This window comes from Sapajus apella, unplaced genomic scaffold (assembly GCF_009761245.1).
Source record: "Sapajus apella isolate SASKATOON/1434 unplaced genomic scaffold, GSC_monkey_1.0 scaffold28, whole genome shotgun sequence".
Classification (NCBI taxonomy): domain Eukaryota; kingdom Metazoa; phylum Chordata; class Mammalia; order Primates; family Cebidae; genus Sapajus; species Sapajus apella.
Genome location: NW_022436968.1, coordinates 1,475,870 through 1,489,515, shown reverse-complemented (window position 1 = coordinate 1,489,515; position 13,646 = coordinate 1,475,870).

Below are 13,646 nucleotides of genomic sequence, written 5' to 3'. Positions count from 1 at the left end.
GCTTTCTCTTCCTAACCATTTTTTTTTTTTTTTGAGACAGAGTCTTGCTCTGTCACCCAGACTGGAATGCAGTGGCGTGGTCTCAGCTCACTGCAACCTCCACCTGGTTCAGGCAATTCTTCTGTCTCAGCCTCCCAAGTAGCTGGGACTACAGGTGCATGCCACCACACCCAGCTAATTTTTGTATTTTTGGTAGAGACGGGGTTTCACCATATTGGTCAGGCTGGTCTCAAACTCCTGGCCTCTGGTTATCTGCCTGCCTTGGCCTCCCAAAGTGCTGGGATAACAGGCATGACCTGGCTGCATTAATTTTATTTATTTATTTATTTATTTATACTATTATTATTTTTATAAATTATACTTTAGGTTCTGGGATGCATGTGCAGAACATGCAGGTTTGTTACATAGGTATACACTTGCCGTGGTGCTTTACTGCCTCCATCAACTCATCATCTACATTAGGTATTTCTCCTAATGCCATCCCTCCCCTAGCCAGCCACCTCCTGTAGGCCCTGGTGTGTGATGTTCCCCATCCTGTCTCCATGTGTTCTCATTGTTCTACTCCCACTTATGAGTGAGAACATGCAGTGTTTGGTTTTCTGTTCCTGTGTTAGTTTACTGAGAATGATGGTTTCCAGCTTTATCTATGTCCCTGCAAAGGACATGAACTCATCCCCTTTTATGGCTGCATAGTATTCTATGGTATATATGTGCCACATTTTCTTTATCTAGTCTATCATTGATGGGCATTTGTGTTCATTCCTAGTCATTACTATTGTGAACAGTGCCACAATAAACATACCACGTGTGCATGTGTCTTTATAGTAGAATGATGTATAATCCTTTGGGTACATACCCAGTAATGGGATTGCTGGGTCAAATGGTATTTCTGGTTCTAGATCCTTCAGGATCACCACACTGTCTTCCACAATGATTGAACTAATTTCCACTCCCACCAACAATGTGAAAGCATTCCTACTCCTCCACATTCTTTCCAGCATCTATAGTTTCCAGACTTTTTAATGATTGCTATTCTAACTGGTGTAAAATGGTATCTCACTGTGGTTTTGATTTGCATTTCTCTAATGACCAGTGATGAGGAGCTTTGTTTCATATGTTTGTTAGCTGCATAAGTGTCTTCTTTTGAGAAGTGTCTGTTCATATCCTTCACCCACTTTTTGATGGGGTTGTTTGTTTTTTTCTTGCAAATTTATTTAAGTTCTTTGTAGATTCTGGATATTAGCACTATTTCTGATGTATGAATTGCAAAATTTTTCTCCGGCTTTTTAGGTTCCCTGTTCACTCTGATGATAAGTTCTTTTGCTGTGCAGAAGCTCTTTAGTTTACTTAGATCCCATTTGTCAATTTTGGCTTTTGTTGTCATGGCTGTTGGTGTTTTAGTCATGAAGTCTTTGCCCATGCCTATGTCCTGAATGATATTGCCTAGGTTTTCTTCTAGGGTTGTTATGGTTTTAGAATTTACATTTAAGTCTTTAATCCATCTTGAGTTAATTTTTGTATCCAGTGTATGGAAAGGGTCCAGTTTCCGTTTTCTACATACGGCTAGCCAGTTTTCCCAACACCATTTGTTAAATAGGGAATCATTTCCCCAGGCTTCATCTCTTAATAGCATCGCTATTCTTATCTCTGTTTAAAAAAATTAGTATAGTTGCTTTACTCTGTAAAGCTTTGGGGTATGAAATTTGAGTTTACAGGGGGAATTGAGGATATAAATTTAGTATGGAGAGAAAGAGCAGGAACATTGTTCCATATTTGGGGAAACAACTAGATTTACCAAGATGTATAGAACTGAAATCCAGGAAACAATTTTTCTTAATATTCTAGCCACTCAGTAATTACCTGAAACACAAAATATTCAGATCTAGAGGGTCTTCATTGTATGTCATTCATATATGAATGGCCCACTTGCTGTGGATGTTTGGTTTTTTAAGACTTTTAAATTGTTGGCAAATAAATTCTACTGCAATTTTTACAAACAGTTATTTGATTCACGAAAAAGAAGAGCCCACCTTGATGTAGCTTAAATATTCACCAGCTACTTGTGTAAGGTTTTGAGAGGAGATACTATCTCTAAATGTTGTTGATTTATAACTCTCTAAACCTGGGAATTAGTGACTTTTTAAAAAGACAATACAATTAGAAGTATAACCATTAGTTAGTACACATATATATGACATTACAGGCAAATTTTTACTTGTTTGTGGCAATGGAAATTTAGTATTGATCAAAATGAAGTCCCAGCTATTATCAAGGAGTTTACACTCTACTAGAATATATTAAATTCCAGATAGATTAATATGAATGCTATTCAATCACTCAGTGCTGGTCTGCTTGTTTCTTGAGCTAAAATGACTGTACAACTCTATCTAGAAAAATGTATTTTCTATTTTCATGGATTTTCCTTATGCACAGCACTTCCAGTGAATATTGTTCTGATAATTGTTCCCATTAAACCAATTTAGAAACCATATATTTTATGCACGAATAAGAAAGGAACCAAATAAGATTCAAACACATACTGTGCTAAATTATTTAGCTACATATGGAAATTAGGAGTATTGAGAAATGCTGCTTTCTTTTTGGATGTTATTGTCAATTGCATGACTGTGCTAACAAAGTGACAGTAGGAAAGAGATCTAGCTTCACATCTTGAGCAACAGCAACACAGTAGTCCTTTATTGAACAAAACGGTAGGAACAACATTGTACTGTAAATATTTTCTGAAACCAAAATTCAGTTTTTTTCTTTGAAAGATATTTGCAGCTTTTCTTGTAAGTTGATTTATTCCATCAGAGAGAAAATGAAGTTCAAACTTTCTAATATAATAGGGCTGACATAGGACACTGGTTGAATTGCTTAAGTCTTTACAGATTTGGGATTAAAGTCAAGCTTAGTAAGTTGGTTGTTATTTCTTTTTCTGTTATTCCTTTGCTTTGGCGGTAATATCTCTCCCTTCTTTTTAAAGAGTGAGTACAGTGTGAGAGAGAATCTTGCTAATGTTTAAAGAAACTTAGAGAACAAAGGAGAGAATATCTCAATAGTATTTGTGTCACAGTGTTCTATTCAGTTATATACGATGTATACAGTTATCTTTGTCTTTCCTGTGGTTGACTCCTTCCTTAGATTCTGTGAACCAATACATTCTTTTTCTTCACTTAACTTCATTTGAATTTGTTTTTGTTTTTTTTTTACTTGTGATCAAAAATATTAAGGAATAGAAAGACCTTTACAATTTATGTTAAAGACAAGTGAGTATTTACTGATAAAATATTTAATTCAAGAAAGTTTCATCATAAACTTCAAAAATTACTTTTTTTTTTAAAGAAAAAAAGGTCATGTAACATGAGACCTACATTCTTCAGAGATTTTTAAGAGTAAAATAGTATTGTTATCTATAGGCACTATGTTATACATCAGATATCTAATACTTATCTTGCATAACTGAAATTTCATACAATAGCCACTCTCTGTTTCACCTTGCCTTATCCCCTGGCAACTATTATTCTATTCTTTGCTTCTTTGAGTTTTACTTTTTTAGATACTTCATTTAAATAGAATCATGTAGTATTTGTCCTCGTATGACTGGCTTATTTCACTTAGCATAATGTTCTCAAAGTTCATCCATGCTGTTTCATAATGACCTTCAAAAAAAAAAGCAAAAAAATCCATCCTAATAAACATTTAGTTTAAAAAAGAATTTGGATGTACTAGGAAGTGTGGTTTCAGGAGGACATAATTAGCAACAGTTTAACCAATTGATGCGATAATCCATCTGAGAGATATGCAGCAACAGATAATTGCAGTGGCAGTGGTAATAGAGAGGAGGTGGCAGATCTAGAAATATTTAAGTGATGAAGTTCACAGAGAATTATGAAAATTTGACTGTGGTGAGGCAGGAAATGGACATGACAGAGAAGAATGAGATGCTTTTCATTGTCCAGCCTTTGGTATGTGTTAAAGAAAATAGTATGCCTTAAGTCTCAGATTGGAGATGATGAAAGCCATTTTGGAGAGTAGATAATTATTTTTATTTTATGTTTATGGTATTATGAGCTTTCCAGCAATGTCTGGTAGATGGGCTACTCAGTTTAGAAAGACAAAGCCTTGGGATTTAAATTTTGGATCAATTATCATATATATGGTAGTGGAAAGATTTGAAGTGTGTAGATTCATCCTGAAATTGATGGCAGCAGCAACCCGTCTAGAGTGGCTGCTATGAAGATGCTGGCTGCAGCCAGGGAGGTACAGCAGGGGCTGTGTGCTCCATAAGCCAGAGGGAGCCAGGCAAAGATGGAAGCCCTGCCCACTTCCAAGTTGGCTGGGAGAAAGCCTCACCCTCTCAAGTGCAACTGTAGCCACCCAGGTGTGGCTATGGACCCAGACATCCCAGTACTCTTGGGGGCCTGAGAAGACCCCTCCTCCCACAGACTCAAAAGTGCTTCCTCCTGTTGCCTGGCCTCTCCTCACTCCTGGCAACCACTTCAATTTCAGAACAAAGTTGAGGCCAAACCCAGGTGCTTATGTGACCCTGCCGGTTGTGTTTGCATTTGGAGCAGGGGTGACATGCCAGACCCCGGCTGCCTCGGCCCCCTCAGTACTTTCAGCACCAACAAGCACAGGAGGAAGTCTGAGGGTGGCAGAGCGAAGCTCAGCATGGGCCTGCAGGCACCCCTTAAAATGAACAGCCTAGGCACCATGGGCACCATAGATGACAGGTTGATGGCAGCAGGAGGCAGACAAGCTCCTGGGCAGAAAGGGGTGAGTTCCCAGTGAAGCCTTAACTTCAAACCAGAGATGGCCTGAAGCCTGGGGCTGGCTGCCAGTTCCTCATACCTGAGTGAGAACTTATGGTGCTTTTTCTGGGCCCACCCATGGCTGCCCATGGACCAATCCACATGCACATCCTCCCATCTGAAGCCTATAAAAACCCTGGACTCAGGTGGATGATGGGATGTCTTTTCTGTGGATAGGAGCTGATGTCCACTTCAGGTGGGTAGCACCTGATAGTAACACAGATGGTAAGATATATGTGGTAATAATGATGTAACAGAGCCCTCTCTGCTGAGGACTGCACAGATAATGGGATGATTTGCCGCAGAAAGAAGCTACCCACTCCAGATTTTCCTCTCTGCTGAGAGATGCACTCATTGGAATTACCTGCCTGCCAAAAGAGAGACCAACTTTGGGTCCCCTGGGAGCTTTTTTGTCGCTCAATAAAGCACCTCTTCACTTTGCTCATCCTCCAGTTTGCCACATACCTCATTCTTCCTGGACATGGGACAAAACTTAGGACCTGCTGAATGGCAGGACTAAAAGAGCTGTAACACAAATGTTGCTGAAACACGCCCCTTCCTTGCCACATTGTGGGTGACAAGAAGGAGAAACAAGAGAAAGAGAGAAGAAGAGAAGAGATGAAGCCCTTTGAGGAGTCCAGACCTAGGAGATCTCCAAGCCAGGCAGTGACACCCTCTTTGGGATTCTGCAGTTCCCAGTGTCTTCAAGCTTCCAGGCACCCTGACCTTCCCTGGTGCTAGCAGTGGAAGCCACTTGTAGTACGCCTGGTCCAGCTGTAGCTTTGCAGAGAGCCAGTGCCCATGTAGGTCCCTGGACCTGCCCTCCCTGATGCAGCCAGTGTACCTGGCTGTGTGCAGTGGCCGGACACCATGTTCACTTGCTCATGCACTCCTCTCCACTCTGACCTGGCACACCTTTGGCAGGTGTGGGATCCAGGCTGGTAGTGCAAGATGAGCACAGCTTGCCAGGCTGAGTAGACAGAATGAGACCAGTGGGCCTGAACAAAACTTGGGCAAAGGCACCACCAGTCACAGACGTTTCAGGCTGGCAAAGCAGCATCCCAAGGATCTCATGACAAAATGCTACAGAATATGAAATGTGGGGGAGAATAAGAACAGAATTTTGAGTAACAGCTACATTGAAAAACAGCTACATTAAAAAAGCATAATGTTCCTTGGGTCCATCCAGGGGAATAAGCCAGACACAGTAAGACAAATACTATATGGTTTAATTTATTCATGGAATCTAAAATAGTCAAACACAGAGAAGCAGAGAATAGAATGGTGGTTGCCAGAGGTTGCTAGAAATGGGGAGATGATGGTCAAAGGGTATAAACCTTCAGGTATAAATTGAGTGAGCATTTGAAATTTAATGCATAGCATAGCGACTATAGCTAACAAGAGTATACTTACAATTTGCTAAAATGATAGGTCTTACACTACGTTTTCTTGCCACTAATGATAATAATAGGGTTGTGAGGAAACTGGGAGGCGATAGATGTGTTAATGGCTCAATCGTGGTGATGGTTTCGTAGGCATATCCCCAAACACATTGAGCTGCACACTTTAAATATCTACAGCTTTTTACATGTTAATAATGCCTCAATGAAATGTTTTTTAAAAGCAAGCGAAATAAATAAATAAGTAAGTAAATAAATAAAAGCAGATTAGTCAGAGAGGTAGAAAAATGAGACTTGGTGGTATTTTGGAAACCAAACACGTTTCCCACAGAAATAAACAATTAACTGTAAAGAGCCATAGGTACAAAAGTGATACCCACATTAGTTTTTCAAAAATGCTAAAGAAATGTGCACAATCATGGTAATAAGATACGAAGTATCAGTGCACAATGCTGGACTGGACAACACAAGACTTCATTTTCTTGTCCTGGCCTTGTCTTTAACTAGTTGTATGATATTTACTAAACCTCTAATCATTTCTGAGGTGTTGTCGGTAGGAAAAGAAGATGGCCTAGGTAACTTAAAGGTTTATTACAACTTTAAATTCCCATAGTTCTATTTTTTTTTCCAAAATTTACTATGCTAGAGAATAGCAAAATTTACTTGAATATTGTATATTTATAACATATGCCAATGTTTAGCCTCTTACTGTTTTATCCAACAATTTTCTTTGCTTATTATAAGCTAACTCGGTGCCAGATACTGAGGATATTGCCAGGAACAAAATAAACTTTCTGGGTTTATTTGACTTAAAAGCTGGTTGAAGATAGTAACAGTAAGCTAATAATCACACAAAATACTAAAATAAAAATCATTTAATGAAATGTAATTGTAACCATGTGATATACAAAGACATAACAGGAAACAACCTATAATAGGTTGAAGAGTAAAGTGACATTTGATCAAATACCAGAACATGAGTAAGAATATGCCAAGTGAAAAGGCTGGGAAGAGAGAAGTTCCTAGGTAGTAAGATATGTGTGGCAATAATGGTGTGACAGAAGCAGTGTGAACAAAATGGACATGGTTTGAAAAGCCTGGGGATATTCCAGGACAAGAACATGTTGAAGTCTGTCAGTTGTATTTAAAATTACAAGCATAATCTTTATTTAAAAAAAAAAATCAACAAAAAACATTTGTAGGCTTTTAAATCCAAGAATAATATGATTCCATTTGTATTTTTTGAAACTACTCTGGTTACTTTGAAAAGGAAGGTCTGAGGAAAAAGAGAGTAGATGTTTAAAGAGGTTTTGTTAGGTTAGTGAAGTAGAAGAGACAGGAAATGAAGGCAGTTTAGGCCAAAGTGATAGCAGTGACAATGAGGGAAAGAGGGACTGCCTGAGATACAAGCAGAAGAAAAGAAATAGCAGGACTTAGTAGTGATAGATTGGGTGTGAACAGAGTGTGAGACTGAGGTGTAAATAATGATGCCCAGATTTCTACTCATGAAAAATGAAAATGTCATTTACTTGGATTGAAAGTGTTGGGGAGAGGATTGCATTCAGAGGAATAGATCCTAAATTCAATTTTAAATGCTGTAAATTTGAATTGTTAATTGCCACTTGTCAATTTTTCTTGTCAATTTTTCCCAAATATGTTGTTTTGTAGTTAGCATTGTTGCACTTTTTTCATTTATTTAATATTCTAAACTTTGGAAAATTAACTTTATTCAACCACTAAGTTAATACACATTCTCTTTAACTAAATCAACTTACTCGTAATTTCACAGATCAAAAAGATATACATTTAAATAGTCTTCACAAATAAAAATCCAAACAGCATAGATGGAAATTCTATATGATGATCATAAGGATAAGTATTTTGGATTTATGTGAATTTATGACACACCTCAAGAGTTTTTATTAACATAGTGAAAATATTAATGAAAAATACTGTAAAATACTGCATATATGCTTAAATTATGAAAAAAGTCAAATAATGACACTTTGGCCACCAATTATTATCTAAAAATGGTTTCATATAACTCCATTTAAACAGTTAACTTAATTTTTAAAAGGCATTCTTCCAGTTCATACAATTTATTAGTAAGTAAAGCCTATATATAAATCTTAGTATATTTTGGATTTACCTTCACAAACAAAAGTAGCTTTCTATTTTTATCTATCTGATTATCAGTTTAAGTTTTTATTTTGTTGTTCTTCTTTCTAGACTATCAAAATTTGTAAGTCAAATTTGGACAGAATTTGTTTAGAGTTTTTGCTTTATTTTCTCCATCAGGCAAAAAAGCTGTTTACTCATATAATACTGCAAGTTGCTGCTTTGCTGTGTACATCAGATACTGCATGTACAAGCCTTAGGGTTTGTTTTGATTTCAGCACTTGGTCTCTTGGTTGAAAGTCAAATAAAAATAAAATTAGATTTTTTTTTTATTGTTGTCAAGGTTTCTCATTCTTTTTTATCCTAGCCTCTATTCTACCTCATCTATGTGTGAATTTGTATTAGTTGAGTGCCAGAAGCTAAATCTAAAAAGGAAATAAAAATTTAATTGTTTTATTCTGTCTATCTGTTTCAACTATCTTGAATCTCTACTGCCTGTTGCTAGTTGAAGTAAAATACTATCATTTTTTCTTGTTCTTTTTCTCACCTCAGTAGCTCACATGAGTACTGAAAGAGAAATAAACACCAACTAAACAGAGCAGTTAATACAAATTCTGAAACTCATGGTGTGCCCTGCCTTATTCAGAAAAATTGCTAATGCATGATACTGCTACACTGAAACAGTAAGAGTGAACATACATAGGGAACACAAAGCACTGGAGTGAAAGAGCAGAAGAGGGAAGAAATAATTTTCAAATAAAGAATCCCAAAGTAAATGAATATGTTGCCTGATTTATTTTGTTGAACTTAGCACGGTGAAATAAATTAAAGTGATGCCAGTTAGAAATTGATAATATGTGGGAAAACATAGCATTCTGAAAATATGCCATTAAATATCTGCATAAGCCACAAACTCCTGACATTTTTCATTGTCAAACACAACTCGTTGTATTTTATTGATGATCTAATTTTGCGGACAAGTAATAATAGGTACTATTAAGTCTAGAAAATTGTAAACATTTAGACCTCCATTTTTCTCAATAATTTATTTGGTAAATAAGACTTTGCTTTTATTTTTCCAGCAAACCAAATGTCATAGAATATCTCTAGTATATTAGCCTTCATGGAACAAAACAAAATATCTTTAAAATTTGAAAACAATTGACTCTTTTTTGTTAAATGGTTAGGAGCGGATTGAGATGGTTTAGAGCTAATGTGCTGTGAAAATATTTTTACTATAGAATACGTGGTTTCCTTCTACCAACATTCTATATTCACTTCTCTCCAAGTTTCAGGAAAGAGGCTGTTTTAATATTATGAGGGTATGGCACCAGCACAACAAGGTGATCCTCAGTGAGTGATTTCTTACAAAATTCCCTCTTTCTGAGTGTAGGTGGTTCTGTAACTTACTTCTAGCCAATAGCATGTAGTAAAAGTGATTGGATTACATGGTCTGGATTTTGTTACACTAAATGGGAAAGATAATGCTGTTAGGTACAAAACACATTAGAGATACTCTCCTGCTAGCCTTGAAAATGCAAACTGCCATCTTTTAAATTTCCTAGAAAGAGAGCCACATGGCAGGGAAGTATAACTACAGGAGGTATCTAGGTCCTCAGGGTGGCCTCCAGACAACAGTTAGTAAGAAAGCAGACCCTCTGTCATACAGCCATAAGGAAATAAATTCTGTTAATGGAGCGAACTTGGAAGTGGGTTTTTCTCCAGTATAACCTTCAAAGAAGAACACAATCTGACCAACCCCTTGATTTTAGACTTGAAGACATTGAGTGGAAAACATACCTAAAGGTAGTTAAATTCATAGAAGCAAAGAACAGAATTGTGGCTGCCAGGTGCTGAAGGGTAAGGAAAATGGGGAGTTGCTAATTGATGGGGTATACAATTTCATTAATGAAAGATGAGTAAGTTCTAGAGATCTGCTGTCCAGCATAATGCTTATAGATAACAATGCTACAATTTATACTTAAAAATCTATTAAAGGAGTAGATCTCCTGGTAAGTGTTCTTAAGATGATTAAAAAAGGACTTGCCTACAGCTTGATTAAAATTCTTAACACAGAAAATGTCAGATAAATATGTGTTGTTTTAACCTGCTAAATTTGTAGTAATCTGTTATTATAACAATAGAACATTAATTCACAAATTCAGAGAACATATAAAAACATAGTTCTTGTAAATAATCATATGCTTTTAAAATTCTTTATATAGTGGAGAGTTTTTCTGTATCTTTTATCACATAGACAGCTACAAATCCTTCTTTTAGTGTAAATTAACATTGATTAATAAAGTCTTTGGTTTGTGCTTCCCACAAAGATCTCATTAAGCAGATTAGTGAGTTCCTTTCGATGGCCTTTTCACAGCATTGATTTTCAGTTCTCTTCAAGGTTGTGTGTGTATTTCTTTTCTTCAGAAATTATGATATTGTTTATTTAGATGTTACTGTGATATTTGGCTAACTAACCTAAGAATAATGGAATCCTGCCATAGAATACATTCATTACAAACCACAAGTTTGAGTGGAAGCAAAGATTATGCTTTGCTGTTAACTTCAGCTTTGGTTGAAGAACTATACACTAAGAATCCTGATAAGTGGGCTGTGATATTTTAAGTATGGAGTTTCATTTTCAAATAAAGCTATGAATCATATTTCATAAATAACTCTTCATAATACATATGGTGATTGTGACCAAAATTTTTCAAAGGTTGGATTTTAAAATTCTTTTGGCATATACCTTGCTGAGTGATTTAAATGGAAGCACAGCAAGAGTAGGAGTATAGATACTTCTTTCACTTAGTCTTCCTTTATGTTTTGCTAATGAGTTACCACCTCTAACTCTTAAGGGGAGAATTATCTCTCTCTCCAACTTGCTGTAGAGCCGTGCATCAAAATTTACTATTCACTAGAAAAACATCAGGTTATAAAAGTTATGCTTTCCTATGAAAAGAAAGAAACAATTGGTTTCATTTCTTTTTAAGAGTTAACTTTTCACTTCATTTGGAAACCACTAAAATATTAAGAGCCAATAAATTAAGGAAATATTTTTAAATTCCTTTACATATTGGGCATTCTACCACATGAAAACATTGATAAACCAAATAGTTATTTAAGTATTTAGAAAAAGACATGTTAATTTGGTGGAAACTATAAAATTCAAATTACTATTGAGTTTGACTTACACTGTTAGACATTTGCTAGGCAGATGAGGAAGGGACATGAAAATGGCAAATTAACAACGAATTGAGCACATGTAATCAGCTGGTCGAGTAAATTGGCAGCAAACAGGGTGAAAAATATAGGTTGGGGCTAGATTTTAGAAGCATTTAAAGGCTACACATCCTAATGTCTGTTAATGAATATCTACTTGATGGATGAAACACAGATTTAACGTGCTGGAGCTAGTTCAAGTCAACTTGCACTGAATCCAAAGAAATAATTGGGTACATACCTTCCCAACTCCAAGTTCTGTGATATCACATCAGTAGCTTGAATAGTAAAAGTATTACCTCATGGAAATCAGCAAGGTCTATAAAACATGGACCTTTTATTTCTCAAGGAGCCGGTTCTTAAACACCTATCAGCACACCGTTGCCTACAGACACTCTCTCTCTCTCTCATTCATTCGCTCAATAAATCAATAATTGTTTATTGCACATCTTCTGTATGTAAGGCACTATCCAATGGTAATGTGTAGATAAAAAAGAAAATGTCTCCTCTCTAGTGAAGTGATAATCGAATATTTAACTAAAATAATATTTAGGTATTGAAAATGAGATGAGAAAATCGAACTAAGTAATAGGTTAACTAGAGCAACGAGGTGTTGGCAAGGAATTGCTTCTATAAACAGGCTAAAAGGGAAGTCCTCTTTAATGAAGTGACATTTTAACAGAGGCCTAAATATTAAGAAGATATCAAGATGTAAAAATTTGGGAATAATGCATTTCAAGCAGAGGAAATAGGAAGTGCAAAGATTCTAGCAGACAATAGTATTTTTTTTTTTCTAGGAGGCTAATGTGGATAATAAGCAGTGAATAATGGTGAGAACAATAGAAATCGAAGACTGAGGCCTGAAAGGTAAGAGGTCATCACTTCAAACCTGATCTTATAGGTCAAATATCTATGCAAAAATGCTTAAATTAGATGTATGTTGATACATTCATTCATTAATTTATTTGGCATCCATTAGACACTAGCTACCATGCTAGACTGGTTAAGCTAAGAAAAAACTATTGATGTATAGTCTGTCATAAGGAATCCATATTCTTTTTGAGAGGCCATGACAAAGGATCACGTCACTTGCCTGTCTTGGCTTCAAGTACCTTTCTTCACAGTTCCCCACCTAATCCCCAACCACCATGGCTAATTTAGAATGTCCATTTAATTATTCTAGTTAAATGTTCAAATTCTATAATAGGTTCTAGTAAAATAAATTCATTTTTTGACCATTTGTACTTAAATTTGACTTAAATTTAATCCTAAGAAGTCTGAGAGTCAATATATGCTTGGGCTGAGGACTAGCAAATCAAACTTAAAAAACACACTTTATTAATAAATTAGATTTTACCTGAAGTCCATGTGTAGAATTGTAGCTAACCAATTTTGTTTTATAGTTTATTTTCCGAAGGCAAAGTCAAAATTCCGACTTTTGTTATTCGATTATGAAAATTGATCTATGCTAAAGGAGAAGAAATAAGAGAAAAATCAAGAAACTATTGTCTGCAGTGTTTGAGCTGTCTAGCCATGAAGGGTAAATAAAGCTTGGTCCCAAATGCTCTGTAGAGAAGAGAGAGGAGAAATCAAATAAATAGGGAGAGGCCTCATCTCTCCCATAAGGGAAGACCTCCTAGATTACTTCTGCTTATGCTTCTAGGAGAAAAAGGATCCAATAAGTGACGGACAGGAGAAAATAGCGGCTTCTCCCCCTCTTTGAGGAAGCAAGCAACCATTGCTCTCTTCTGACTGCTTTTAAGCAAGAACCATTTCTTACCAAAGTGGCAGGCGTGTGTGGAGGGATATTAAAAAAAAAAGAGAGAGACAATAGTCACAAAGACTACCAACATTTATCTATGCAATTTTAAAGATCAATTCACTAAATGTGGCCAATAAAATGTTCTTAAATCTAGCCAACCCAGATGTTTCCTTCTTATATACAAAGGAAAGGCAAAGGAGCAGCCCTTAGTACTACCAAGAGTCAAACAAAATAAGCCATTAAAAGGGCTGATATAAAGATGTATACAGGTACCAAGTGAAAATAAATCTATGAGTAAAGCGGAGCACAGGAAGAAGAGAAAGAAAAGTG